Genomic DNA, 15557 nt, shown 5'->3' with positions numbered 1-15557 from the left:
CAAGTCATACAGTTATTATCACTTTCTTGGGAAATAGAAAATCAGTACTTAATTTTAGCTAAACATGCACTTTCATTTTTCTTTTAGCTTGTTGCTGTCAAAAAGGTTTACTGGGGGAAAATGTACTATGAAATAAAAAGAAGCAGTTATAGAATTACACCCTGAAATTATTGACAAAACCACCGAAGCAAGGGTGTTCAGATTGTTATTGATATACCCTACTGCAGACCTTATCAGACTTTATTTCCCAGACATATTTCACGAACACCTAAATTATGATTTCCCGTGTTTCCTACTGACTCCAACTAACTCTACCAACCGGCTGTCTCGTGTCCTCATGCATCTCACAGGGCAGAGCATAACTTGCTTCTCCCACCACCATCCACGTAATTAGCAATGTCCAAGAACACTTCATTTTATCAGTAAGAGCCCCACTCGCTGTTTGCAAAATGGAGGGGTTAATTGAGTGCATCTGGAAAGGACTGAGAAAGAACATGGACCATGTTCCTAATTTAACCGTGTATTAAAGTGAGAATTCTCTTCATTGCATATACATCCCACATGCGAAAAGAAGGCACCAGCTGGAAAGACAAAGTGAGGGTTTATTAAACCCATCCAGCTTTATTCTAATACAACTATAAATAATAGTACCATATATAAAAATAATAAATTCATAACGAATGCTAGACAGAATGCAGGGCACCAGATTACAGCCTGTGATTAAAGGGTGTCTAGTCACTCTATGTTTAAGGCTTATACAATAATTTAATACTAAAGATGCCAAAAAGACTTCAAGATTTAACATATAATTGAATAATAAAGCTATTCATATCATCAACTCTTCCTGATGGAAGGTGAGAGGAGTCCCAGATGCCCCCTGGGTACATTTTATTTCACTGCAGGAAAAGTTTGTAAAAAGAAGGAGTAGTTACTTAAAACTACAAACTCAAAAATGGCAAATCTCAGAGTGCCAAGAACTAATTTTAAAATAATCTTTTAAAATAAAAGAACCCTTATTTTAGGGTAGCAGGTTGAGAACAGAAGTATTAACCATCTAGTAGTTTTAAGTTACCCAAAATTAGACATGTTTCAGATTGGCTATAGGTTTTGTTAAAAATGGGACGGGAGATTTTCTGCATAACTCAGAGTTCATATGGGGAGATCTGCAGTACAAAGATCCTTTTTGCCAGTTTTTCTCCACGATGCTACAATTGCAGTAACCTGGCAGCTTTTATGATCTGAAACATCACAATCCTTCACTTAAAATTTCTTAATTCAATATCGTGAGCATGCAGGAAAGAATATGTGTCATTATTAGAACAATAAATCTGTTTACTAACTGAAGGTAAAAAAGAACAAAAGTGAATTTACTAAGATTAATAGGTGACCAGTTTTTAAACCCAAACCATTTTGAAGTCATCAGATTTGTTTCTGTATGTCTCTTGTTACCCAAGTTTCTGGGAACAGTACATACCCCTAAGTGCCTGAGTTGAAACTAAAAGGTGGCCTTTTGCTGGGACAAGTCTGAGAGAAGACAATTAGGTCATGTGAAACTGAGATCATAGTTTATCCCGGATCTTTAAAATTTTTATTTCTTTTTGAGCAATCCTTGATGACTTGCTTGGTTTCATTATTAAAAGGGTCATCCTTAGAATAAGGTGATCTAGCTCCCAAAAGCTATGTAGCACCATCTAAAAAAGATAAACTTGAGTGAAGAAATAATGGGTTTCTCCTTCTGAAGTTAAAAGTTACTCAGAAGATCCTATTTTCTTACTGAGAAGCCATTCTTCACAAAATTCTCACGTTTTCGCTGTATGTTTTAAATGCTGCCAATTGGTGAAGTGCTATGCGGCACTGTAGCGATTCCATCCTGTGACCCATAGCTACACTTGGTGAGCTCATAGTCAAAACTATGGAGAGAAGCCGGGGGGTTGAACGTATGACCTCATCCTCCCAAATACTAAACTTGACCCCAGCCAGATATATGCAAGATGAGGTCAGAAATGAAGTTTGCACTCGGGGCCTAAATGGCCTCTTTCCTTTTCTTTCCTTTCCCCACTCAGCCATTTTAATGCTTTTTCCAGAAAAGTCTGTGAAGTCTTCTACAGCAAGGGCTTGCTTATGCCCCAAGAGGACTTATATCAAGCTCTGCTGACACCTATGGAAGAGACATATTTGTAAGAAACTCTTTGACTCTTTACTCATGCTCAATCCCATCTCAGGAGACTATGGGTGGGAGAGTTTCTTTCTCACTCAAAGGAAAAGATGGTGACTTTGGGCTTATTACTAATCCCCTTTAGTGGCTTAGAAGAGGAAGAACAGGTACTCACTGGCTGCTCCTCTCTTATGTGTAATGAATCTCTCTATGGCTGAGGTAGGCCATTAGAAGGACCTCACACAAAGTTTTAGGTCTTTTGCAGAGCAGCCGGATCTGTGCAAAGAGCCAGAGAAGCAATAGCCCTCAATGTGTGACCAGGAAAAGATGCTGAAAAATAGAAGGAGTTTTCTGACTAAGGCATGCCAAGTTCTCTAATATGACTCACTTGACTGCTAGAACAAAACTTTATCCTTTCTTTAAGTACCTACACAAGTGGTGGGCACCTGTCTGTGGCTCTTAATATTTCTTTCCCTCTGTCCAGACATAAACATATCAGAGAAGTTTTCTTGGAAGAATGGAAGGGGCATTTAGGAGTATGTGCAACCCATACCCTGCTGAGCCAGAGAAAGAAAAATTAGACCCATCAGAAATAGGAAGCACACTTGCCTACCTCAAATTGGTTTTCTTCTCTTGTACCAACATGGAAAGTAACTTTTAAAGCAAAATAATTTACAAACAAAGTGTACAATTTCTCCTCAATATAATCTTTGATACCCAACTCATGGGTGGACACTATCCTATTTGATTTTTTGAAAACTATACTATCAAACATGATAGAACATCCAAAGCAGCTGTTATCACTTAAGCCTAGAACAAGATCACGTGGAACTCAAATGCCATTAATCTTTAAAGAGCAACCTGCCCAGCAATTTGCTCTGGAAGCCTGACCTGAGTTCTCCACCAGTTTAGCCTGAACAGAAAGTTATACATTGCCAAAGTCATGGATATCAAGCTTGAGCTAGATGGCCCTGGATGGGGAAAAAAAAACTATCCATAACTGTGAGAGAGACTGATGGGCTTAAAGCAATGGTGTAGGAGGTAGAAAGGAATTGGAATTTTAAATCACAGTCTTGAATATCTATTTATTATTATAATTATTATTTTGAGTATCTAATTATTGAGTGGACTTCCTTGCAGAGAGATCATCATTCTGCAAGGCACTGTGCTCTGGGGTCTTCTGAAGGAAAAGAAGGAGACCAACTTCTACTGAGCATAAGCCATTTGATAAGCCTTCAACATCCACTTCTGTAATCCCCATGACAATTTCATGAGGTTCATTAGAAGGACTCTTAACACATCTTCACTTACCAGACACTGAAATGACTGATGTTCTTCATTCTGTCCATATGCCAATGGATGTCTGTAGCCGGCTGGGAGGCTGTTCTATATGCTCACTGGCTTCTGCTCTCACCATTTGAGTTGTTTGCTTGCCAGACACCAGTTGCATCAGCTTATAAACCAGTTGCAATTATTATTAGGTAATCTAATGAAATAGTTAACATATCAATGAAAAGAGTGAAAATGAAAGCAAGCTGTTGTTTCCATGAAAACTAAATTGAGTGATCTAAAAGGACTCATTTTAAAGGCAAGTCAATGAAAAGAAAACAAAACAAAAACTGTAATCAAATTTGTCACAGGCCAGACAACTATAAAAAACTGAAAAATAAATAAAGAGTAGAGATAATGCAAGTGGGAATAAAGATCTAGAATGATTGTGTACTTCAACTGAACTAAGCCCCATTTTATAAATGAGGAAACTAAGGCTCAAAAAGAGTAAGTCGATTTCTCAAAAAGCCACAGCTGGTTAATGGCAGAGCTAGACTTGGCTTTTTGCTGTCTCTAAAATGGAATTAGTTAATTTTGTGGTTACAACTTTCAAATCCCATTTATTCTATCCTTGTCCTTTCAGTCCTCGGAACCAGCTCAGAGCCTTGCAGGCTTCCTACAGCCTACGGCTGAGGTCAAATGGACTCTAGGCAAGTGCCTGAGGGAGATGAGCACAGAGAACCTCAGCTGAGCCTCCTCCTCTGTGCTCCTCCTGAGCCCTGGTCCTGGAATCTGCCCTTCTCCCCAGCCTAACCAGGCTACCTTCTTTGGGCAGATTTGCTGAGCTCTTGTTGGATCTCTATTACCTCATGCTCTATAGCTGGTAGAATAATCCTACCTCCCCTTCTAAATATTTTCATAGCCTCCATCTTAATCTTGTCTGTTACTGGGCCCTTGAGAGAGATTTCCATGCATCTTCCCTGTGAAGATGCAAAGTGATCAGCCACTAACTCTTTCTTCACTCTCTTCTTGTCTCTCTGTTCTTACTGTTTTTGGAATTAGGGCATTCTCAGTCAAAACCTAAAAGGAGGCCTTAGGGAGGCCTCAGGGACCTGTATCTCAGGCTATTTGATTAGTCTGAATTCACAGAAAAGATGAGTGAATGTTCTCTAGGACTCTCCATGTACCACACTGAACTGTTTTCCACCGATTCACCACTCTTAGGGGAAAAATAATAGTAACTGAGCAGAACTGAGCAGCTTTTTTACTTTCTTTAAAGGATAATTTTGAGTATGATATCAAACAATGGAATGTCAGGGGTTTATCCACCTATTTGGGGAGGGCATCAATAAGCAGCTAAAACAGGAATTCATAATGGATGGCCCAGCTTAACCCTAATATTTCACTGTCCCCACATTGTCATGATACAGCTGTACAGAACAGTGTGAAACCATCAGAAATAATGAGTTGTCTGTGAAAATGTTGCAGGCTGAAACCCTAATGAGCTATTTAGGCTAAAAAACTTAAATATTTTCATTCCTATAGTGGGAGCTTATACAAATGAATTTATGAATATAAATATAATTTTAAAAACTGGAAAATGGTAAAAGGAATATTAAATGAAGCTTCTTCTTCCATGTATATCCCTGATTTGAGTTGTCATACCTAAACCCAAACCTTTGCTCAATATCCCTCGATAAAGAAATAACTTCAGCCCACTGCCAAGAGCATTTGCTTCTACTAATTTCATATCCATGATAAATGATCTCTAAGTTCTCATGAAAATATTCTGGAAGACAGAACATATTTGCATTTGGGATGAATCTGGGCTTGTAAGAGAGGGGGGAAAAAACTTCTCCTGTGCTGAGCTCTTACACTTTGAATCTATTTCGCACAGTTAGTCTATCCTACCTAACACTTCGGATAATAGATGGGTTGGGATGAAAAGGCAGGGATGGTAAGCCAGATGAGGTGCAGCAGCCTAGACAACCCCCTCTACCACTGAGTACTGTCTCCTGCCGTGACACTGCTCCTCCAGGAAGCTTCATACTTTGTTCCCTCCCAGCCCCAGCCACGCTTGGGAAATCAAATCGGAGAGGCCAAAAGAGCAAGTTACTCCAGCTGCGGGTGAGCTACCAGAAAGTTTGGATCCTAGAGCAGCCCTTTCCAAATTTTTGAATCTAGCCAAATAATAACCTGAATTAATTTGGATCAAATTGGGATTTTTCCAGTGCCTCAAATGCATCATAAAAGCCAGCATTCTCATAACTAATCTGCTTAGCTAGGGAGTTTCTAGGGACTCCTGTAGCAACAGAGCCACCTGGGGCTTAGAGAGGGATATTTAAATAAAGGGGCTTCACCAGAGGCTGCCAGGGTTAACCTGTGCAGCAAGCACTTTGTTTTATAGGAAAATGTTTCTCTTTCCTTACTGGTGATTGTACAAAGAAGAATAAATGTCTGATAGTTAGGTGTGGTGGTAAACACCTATGGTGCAGATGAGGATATTTGCATACTAAACACAAACCTAGAGTTAGCAGAGGGAAGGCAAAAGAAATGGATAATGATCCAGAGAAGAGTTTGGATACCTACTGTATGTCAGATAGAGCACTAAAACTATCATGGTACGTCAAGACCATTAAGCGCCCTCAACATATCACATTTAGGAATCATGTCCTAAAAACAACACTTCAATCAGTCTTTTCGAAAACTTTTAAGTGCATCTGTTTAGATCATGTCAGAGTTCAGATTTTCTGATATAGCATAATAGCTTCCTAAATACTGTTTGAGACACCTGGAGAGATAATCGGAGAATTTAGTAATGTTTGTTAAGTTCTTGCAAATCTTTGTGATTCTCAAATGTCATAATGAGGAAAGAAGTGTAGACAATGTATTCTTTCTTCTACGCCTCCCAACATAAATGGTGGATGCCTACTTAACCATCTCATTTAATTTAGGATAGCTGCTCAAAGATCTAAATCTAAGAGCCAAGACTATAAAACTCTTAGAAAAAAAAACCAAACAAACAGGGGAAAAGCTTCATGACATTGGACTTGGTAGTGATTTCTTCTACGTGACACCAAAGCATAGGTAACAAAAGAAAAAAAAATAGATAAATTGGATTATATCACCATTGAAAATGGAGACTATCAACAGAGTGAAAAGGCAACCCACAGAATGGGAGAAAATGTCTGCAAGTCATGCATCTAATAAAGGGTTAGTATTCAGAATATATAAAGAAGTCTTACAACTGAACAACAACAACAACAAAACAGACAAATTAAAATGAACAAAGGACTTAACTAGACATTTCTCCGAAGATATACAAATGGCCAATCAATACATGAAAAGATGTTCAACATCATTAATCCTTAGAGAAATGCATATCAAAACCACAATGAGATACCACTTTTCATCCCCTAGGATAGCTATTACTAAAATAAAAACAAAAGCCAGAAAATAAGAATTGGTAAGGATATAGAGAAATCAGAATCTTTGGGCTCTGCTGGTGGGAGTGTAAAATGGCACAGCTTCTATGGGAAACAGGATGGCAATTCCTCAAAAAGTCAAAAATAGAATTACTGTGATTCAGGAATTTCACATCTGAACATTTACCCCAAGGAACTGAAAGCAAGGACTTGAACAGAAATTCCCTACAGTGTTCTTTGCAGAATTATTCACAATAGCCAGAAGGTGGAACAACCCAAGTGTCTGTCCATCAATGGATCTGAATCTTTAGAATATTAGTCTCATCTCTAAATATTTTCATAGACTCCGTTGTCCCAAATGGATAAATAAGATGTGGTATACAGATACAATGGGAGATTATTAAGCCATAAAGAGGAAGAAAATTTTGACACGTGCTATCAAATGAATGACCTTGACGACATTATGTTAAGTAAAATAAGCCCTTCACAAAAGGACAAACACTGTATGATTCCGCTCATTTGGATTTCCTAAAGTAGTCAAATTCGTAGAGACAGAAAGTAGAATGGTGATTGCCACAGGCTAAGGGGCAAGGGAAATGTGAAGTTAGTATGTTTAATGGGTATAAAGTTTCAGTTTTAGACGATAAAAAAAGTCCTCAAGACATGGTGGTAAGATTGTACAACATTATGAATGTACCTAATGGCACTGAAATATACAGCTAAGAACGGTAAAATGGTAAATTCTATGTTATATATATTTTACCACAGTTTAATAAATAAAAACAAATTAAAAAAGGATAATGGCACATATTGTGAATTATTTAAAAAGCACATTAGCCTCAGTTACATACATAATTTAGGATTAAGGGCTTCAAGAATCTGAATTATTCAGAAAATCTGTATGCCCAGAACTAGTCTTTTGGGAGATGAATAATCTGCAAGGAAGGTTTTTATTTCCATTAAGAAAGAAAGGTGAAGTAAGTTTGTTGCGGTGACACTTCTTCGGAGTACTTTACTCAGGCTTGAACCCTTTAACTGCCTTCCTTGTCGGTGATGGATCCCCTCTGTCTACACGACTACTACTACCACCACGCATGCCGTGTATACCATGAGTCTACACTCCCTCTACAGCCAATTGGAACAACAACAGTCATCTGACCCAACTTAGGTCAGTGAGAGACCTTGGCCAATGAATTTGGAATTAGGAGACAAAGACAGAGAGGGTGTGATAGGCACCCTCTGTAAAGGCCCCCAGTGTTCTCTATGTACTGGAATTTATGCCCTCTCTCCTTGAGTGTGGACTGAACCTCCTGTCTCACTTCAAACAAATAGAATAGGAAAAAAGTGATGGCGGGTAACTTCTGAGATTAGGTACTAAAAGAGAGCAACTACGATCTTGCTCTCCCTTTCTTGCTCATTCTGATAGAAACCAGCTGCCATATTGTGAGTCACCCTTAGGAAAGGCCCGTGTTGCAAGGAATTATAAGAAGTCGATAACCAGGGTGCCCAACAACCTCCAAGGAATCGAATCTTGCCAACAGACATGTGAGTGAATTTCAGAGAAAATCCTCCTTCCATGAAACCGTTGGATGAGACTACAGCCAATTGAAATCAACATTTCAATTGCAGCCTCCTGGGAGATTTTGAGGAGGAGGCACCCAGCTAAACCACACCTTGTTTCCTGCCCCCACAAAAACTATAGGATAATAAATGTAATGAATGAATGAATGAATAAAGTAAGATCACAAAAGTCACGAAGCTTTAAGGTAATTTGTTATTCAGCAATAGATACAGATAACCGTCATCACCTTTTGGGAAGAAAAATTAAAACATATAAATGTAGCAGTTGAGGATGGCCCCATTATGCCATGTAAATAAAGGAGCAGAGACATGGGTTTTAAGAGAAAGACAATGATTTAGGGATAGGCATGAAGAGAAACAGAGACCAGAATCTGAGTGAGGCTCTGTCTAGGGTCCCAGTGGCCTGCCAGTTCCCCCATCCTTCCTGAGGCCTGGCTGCATTCCTGTTCTGCATTTGTGTTCTGTGAGGTCTCCAGTTCTGTATAATAAATTGCCCATATTTACTTTCTCTCCATTGATTTTTATACCGTGTAATCAGAATCCTAAAATCCTCGGATGTATCAAATTGCATAATTGCAGCGGATGTATCAAGTCTCCGACAAGGCTGATTTTTTTTAAGATCTTCAGGTACTTGACAATGAGTTGGGCTGTTTAAAGAGGCCCTTGGCCAGAGAGGCACCCAGATATTTTAAGCCACTTGACTTTGGGTCAAAAGAAATTGAGCCAAATTCAAGAGTAACCAGCTCTCCACCTACTGCTCTAATCAATGATCAACCATGGCAACATCTATCCAGGATCAGGTGGTTTGGATAATGTTTGTGCAGAACTTAGAGATCCCAGCTGAAAGCTGTTTGAAATAGACAATGTTGCTGTTGATACAGAACAAATTGTTGCCCTTTCTTGCAAAGAACACAGTGATATTTTTGGAGCTCTCTTATTATGTTACAGGATGCAAATACATATCCAGAGGAGGCATATTTTAATTCTTAGAAATAGAGTAACTACATAAAATGGACTATCCTTCTCTCTTAATCCAGTTAAATCTCCTTGTCGCTTTCTGTTTTAAAGTCATGCCCCTGTCTAATCACTCACTATCTTAACAAAATTCAAAGCAGTTTATGTATTACAATCTTGGCAATAAAATAGAGACTTAAAAGCAATAAACAGCTTTGAAACAATTCATCAAGCCCTAAAAAGGTGCCAGAATGAGTTTAGGAATGATAAGTTTGAACTTAAAAATCAAAATTTGTTCTCAGGCTGGGACTTAAAATGTCACAAATACATTTTTATAGCCCAGTTATAAACCTTGAAAAATAGCCTAGACCTCTAAGCAAATACAGCTGTGGTTCTTCTACACTGCCAATACCCTGTTTTGGTCCCATGCATGAGTGTATTCCCATGTGTATGAATTCTCTGGATTTCTGCCTTATGACCTATTTCCACATGTTTAGCATTCATTCCTACACTGAGAGATGTAGGTTTGGCGTGATATAAAACATCATGCTGGTATACCCTGAGTCCGCAAAAACAATACACACTTGACCTAAAGGCATTCTAACTCAATTTTTATTTTTTATTTTTATTTTTATTTATTTTTATTTTTTTTTAAGATTTTTTATTTTATTTGAGAGAGAGAATGAGAGAGAGAGAGAGAGAGCACATGAGAGGGGGGAGGGTCAGAGGGAGAAGCAGACTCCCTGCCGAGCACGGAGCCCGATGCGGGACTCAATCCTGGGACTCCAGGATCATGACCTGAGCCGAAGGCAGTCGCTTAACAAACTGAGCCACCCAGGCGCCCCTCTAACTCAATTTAAAAAAAAAAACATTCAACAGTCTATTAACTGCTATTATCCTTAGGCCAAACAAAGCATCCTCAAAACAAGCCCTCAGGCCTAGAGCTGTCAACCACAGGTAGAACTTTTCTTTCCTCTCAATTCAATCTTAAACCTCTCCTGGTCTGGTGTCCGGTCCCTCCAGGACCCATGCCCTGTACGCTTAGCTGTGTGTCACCTCCATCCATGGGCAAGTCTTTCCGACCCTCCCAGATGATCCTAGTTAGTGTAACTGGGCCCCGGATGCCAGGATCATGACTGCAATTGTCAATGGGTTTCCCCATTTTCAGGTATCTCTTTTGAATAATAGCACCAGGGGTTTTTTTCAGTTCTGACATTTATAATGTCAGTAACATTGAGAATATCTGGGGAAAATACTAAACTGTGTGCAGTTTACCAAGTTGTGTACTTTGGAAAGACATATGCCTGTGCAGATATTCATCATATGGATGCATATCTCAGCAACACCTGCTGGTCTCTCCTTGGGTTTGCATTCTCTCCTCCCTCTTCAGGGAGGGCTCTTCCTCCAGAGACCCAGCTCACTTCTTTCTCTTCTTTAGGTCTCTGCTCAGATGTTGCCTATCATGGAGGTTTTCCTTTACTGTCCTGTCTCAAATAGCACTCCTGCCCTTCCGCCACACACACCTCTCTCCCTTGTCCTGCTTTATTATTTTTCATTGCGCTTACCACCCTCGACATGCTACTGTCTGTCTTCTGCCCCTGGAATCTCAGTGCCAACAGGGCAGAAATTGCTGTGTGGCCAGAGCCTAGAATAGAACCTGGCCTTCAGTTGGTTCTCAATAAATATCTGTTGCATGAATAAATATATACACTGTATGTAGATACCAAAAAATCCATGCAACGTTTCAATGAATTGTGGCCATTAGGCCTGATGAAGCTTGATGAGCACTAGAATCATCTTATCTTGCTCTTTGGGATCTTTCTCTCTGCATCACTGGTTCATCTTTCTTGCATTCTTGTTCCTGTCACACTGATCTTTATCAAATTGCTCCCTTGTATCGTGTTTGAAATACTGCTTTGCCAAAAAATCTTACTCTCTCTGTGGCAGCTACTCAAAGTGGTCATTATAGGTCAAGTTCTGATCAACTCTATACCTCTAATTATTTCCATTACTGTTGGCTTCTGTACAACTCTCTGCAGTGTGAGAACCAGAAATGTCCTCCCTTCTCAAAACTGCACTCAGCAAAGTGCCAGCAGAAATGAGCTAAAGTGGCTTCTATGCTCTGTTTTATTGTGTATGGTTTGGGCCTCACCTCAGACCCACACACTTGCCTTGGTGTTGCTTAGAGTCACGGAGCTTGGTTGTTGCTGCTTTTACTTCTACAGACCCAGGGCCCTGAGTTGCATCCCCAGTGTTGTGTGGGTGCCTCATTCTACACCCAGGCCACTCAAGCACCTGGACACTCCCCTGTTGCTGCAAAGTGCATACAGATGTGGATCCAAAACCTAAAGGGTATTAGGGTATTAATATACTATAGAGGCAAGTTTCAATCAACAGGACTTGGAAGCCAGTGAAATAATTCTTCTCCCTTTCTCCCACCTTGAGAGACTGGTGAGAGAGGGGCCAGCATCATGTGTTCTTTTTTTTAATTGTTATGTTAATCACCATACATTACATCATTAGTTTTTGATGTAGTGTTCCATGATTCATTATTTGTGCATAACATCCAGTGCTCCATGCAGAACGTGCCCTCTTTAATACCCATCACCAGGCTAACCCATCCTCCCACCCCCCTCCCCTCTAGAACCCTCAGTTTGTTTTTCAGAGTCCATCGTCTCTCATGGTTCATCTCCCCCTCCGATTTCCCCCCCTTCATTCTTCCCCTCCTGCTATCTTCCTCTTTTTTTTTTTCTTAACATATATTGCATTATTTGTTTCAGAGGTACAGATCATGTGTTCTTTCTAGAGCTTTCTATGGAACTGAGACATCAATTCATCATGGAGGGCAGGCATCTCAGGAATACGCTCCCTTCTACTTGCTCACCCTCCTTCCTGCTTCACTCCACTTCTTCCCTCCTGTTTTCTTGGGGTTCATTCTTCAATAAAGTGTAATCACATAAGTTTTGTTTTAGGCTCTGTTTTCTTAGAAAATTCAGGCCACAGGTATACACACACATACACATATATATGTGTATACACACACACACACACACACATATACCCCTACCTTTTAAGGGACAGAAAGTAACTTTTAGGCTGAGAGCTACCAAAAAAAAAAAAGTACGACAAACAAAAGCAAAGACAAAACAATCACCAAAACTGTTCTTTTGCCTGGAAGTTATCATCACTGTTATTTGTTGTGCCATACAATAAGAAATTTTCCCTATATAGAGTGGCTTGATTTTGCTGTTTAATTATTTGCTCTCCAAAGATGTGTGGGCCTTAAAAACACTTTAAAATATACGATGTTTATTCATATACATCATCTGATTTCTGTCTGAGTTAGGAGGACAGGCACTGTTCACCATGTTACATTAAAGAGTAAATTCAGCTCCTCCCATACCACCTAAGAATCCTTCGGCAATAAAGCACCCGTAACCTAGGAATGAGAGGGTAACAATGATTTCTGCAGTGCGGGTAGAGAAGGTCGGCGAGATCTGTGGGTCACAGAAGCATGGTTGGCGCCTCAGATCAGACCACGCTGGCAATTAAGATTTTAGCTTAAGTGTATTTCTGCCTCTAGTAAAAAATTAATCCACATTGTTTGTTGATTCTCTATAATTATAGTTTCTATATATTATATATCTATATATTCTCTCTATATTATATCATTCAGATTTTCTTTCAAAATATGGATATTTTATGATTTTGGTAAAGAGTTTTTCTTAAAAATCAATGTAGAAATGTCAATATAAACAGCTTATAGTGAGCTTAGCACCACGAAATGAGAAAGGATCAAAAATTTACTTAATGAAGTCAAGAGTCTAGAAATGAACACAATCATGAACTTTCACCATCTGAATGCTTATATTTAGTTATGTGTTCTGCTAAAAGTTAGTTCAGGGCAAGGAACCTACTACTTTGAAGAGTGGCATTTCTAAGTCAGTCTTTTGGAAGTTGGAACATATTTCCCATGGGAATGATATCCTACACAATGATTAAATTCCCAAACCTACTCCTCAATGCCTATTTAACCCATAATGCAGTTGAATACTACTTCTGGGGCTATTTGGGTGGAAGGAAGAAGAACAAAATGAGAAAATGAACTTCTTCTGGTTTCCCTGGCTTAGGGCCATCCTGCAATGACTTTAGAAAAAGAACATATTTGACTTTGGCCTCATCTCACTTCCTTCTCTTCAGCCCTTTTCTACCTCTCAGCATTCCTGCATGAAGACCACGTATCACTCCAAGGCATGCCACCCACTTTTCCATCAAGGCCGGCACCCCTGGGGTCTGCCTATGATCCACAGGATGGGCACCTGCTCTACGCCGCTCTTCTCTAGATGCTTGGGATGAACACCATCCACCTGACTAATTGACATGAATGTGGGGCTGGCCAATGACTGACCAATCATCAATAACCCTCCTGTAAGTGTAGACCTGCTTGAATAGCTTGGTTTCATATACATGGTTGTCAATATAAGAGAATTGTGCATATATCAGATAACCTAAGGGGATAGCCCAGGGCCTGACACACCTGTGGTGACTGGCTTCTCTAGACCAGACTCTCTCAGATGCCTTTCATTCCAGTGATGTAAGGATCTGAAAACACCAAAGTCTTTCTCCAGCTTCTTATTCTGTATCAAATGGTGGCTGTGTCATATAGGCTAGTTTTCCGGGACTCTGTCCTCTGCATCAACTCCCCTGAGATGATCTTACTTTCATCATTCCTTTTTTTAAAATAACATTTTCTATTTTTTTAAAGCAGTTTTAGCTTTACAATGAAATTGAGAGGAAGTACAGAGATTGCCCATATACCCCCGGCCCTACACATGCATTGTTTCTCCCATTATCAACATCACTCCCCAGAACTGTACATTTTTATGGAGGATGAACGTATATTGACACATCATAACCACTCAGAGTCCATAGTTCCCATTAGAGCTCACTGTTGGTGTTACATTCTATGGGTTTGGACAAATGTATGATGATGTGCATCTACCATTAGAGTATCATGCAGAGTATTTTCACTACCCTAAACATCCTCTGTGCGCTGCCTATTTATCTCCCCTCTCCCTCACCCCTGGCGGCCATTGATCTTTTTATTGTCTCTGTAGTTTTGCCTTTTCCACAATGCCATATAGTTGGAATCACAGTATGGAGTCCTTTCAGATTGGCTTCTTTTACTTAGTAATATGCACTTATGTTTCCTTCATGTCTTTTCATGGTTTAATAGCTTTTACCACTGAATAACATTTCATTTTCAGGATGTACTGCAGTTTCCTTGTCCATTCACTTACTGAAGGATATCTTGGTTGCTTCCAGTTTTGGCAATTATGGGAATAAAGCTGCTGTAAGCATCGGTGTGCACGTTTCTGGGTGGATATAAACAAATTTTCAACCCATTTGGGTAAATACCAAAAAGCATGATTGCTATTGCTGGGTGGTATGGTAAGAGCATGTTTAGTTTTGTAAGAAACCGCCATGCTGTCTTCCAAAGTGGCTGCACCATTATGGATGCCCAACAGCAATGGTGGGACTAGTTTCACTGTTTTGCATTCCCACCAGCAGTGAATGAGAGTTCTTTTTGCTTCACATCCTCACCAGCATTTGGTGTTGTCAGTGTTCTGGATTTTGGCCATTCTTTTTTTTCTTTTTTTTTTTTTAAGATTTTATTTATTTATTTGAAAGCGAGAATAAGAGAGAGAGAGCATGAGAGGGGTGAGGGTCAGAGGGAGAAGCAGACTCCCCGCCGAGCAGGGAGCCCGATGCGGGACTCGATCCAGGGACTCCAGGATCATGACCTGAGCCGAAGGCAGTCGCTTAACCAACTGAGCCACCCAGGCACCCGATTTTGGCCATTCTAATAGGTGTGTAGTGGTACCTCATTGTGGTTTTAATTTGTATTTCCCCGATGACATATGATGTACAACATCTTTTCCCATGTTTATTTGCCATTTATTGCTTCTTTATTTCTGAAATTATGGATGTCTTTAAAAGACAAATGAGTTTTTGATGTGCTTTGCCTGCTTCCCATGGTAGTGCCAGGGACTCCAAAGGAAGGAAGAGAAGACAAACAGCAGCCCTAGATGATGGTTGTCATTTGGACATATGAGTGATTAGTAAATTGGGGATTAATTATTAAGTACACAAAAGAAAATTCTGGACATCTG

Source organism: Mirounga angustirostris, unplaced genomic scaffold, assembly GCF_029215605.1.
Source record: "Mirounga angustirostris isolate CCGP_5_RB_7025 unplaced genomic scaffold, mMirAng1.0.hap1 SCAF_3, whole genome shotgun sequence".
Taxonomy (NCBI): Eukaryota; Metazoa; Chordata; class Mammalia; order Carnivora; family Phocidae; genus Mirounga; species Mirounga angustirostris.
Note: the sequence above shows the minus strand (reverse complement) of the source record.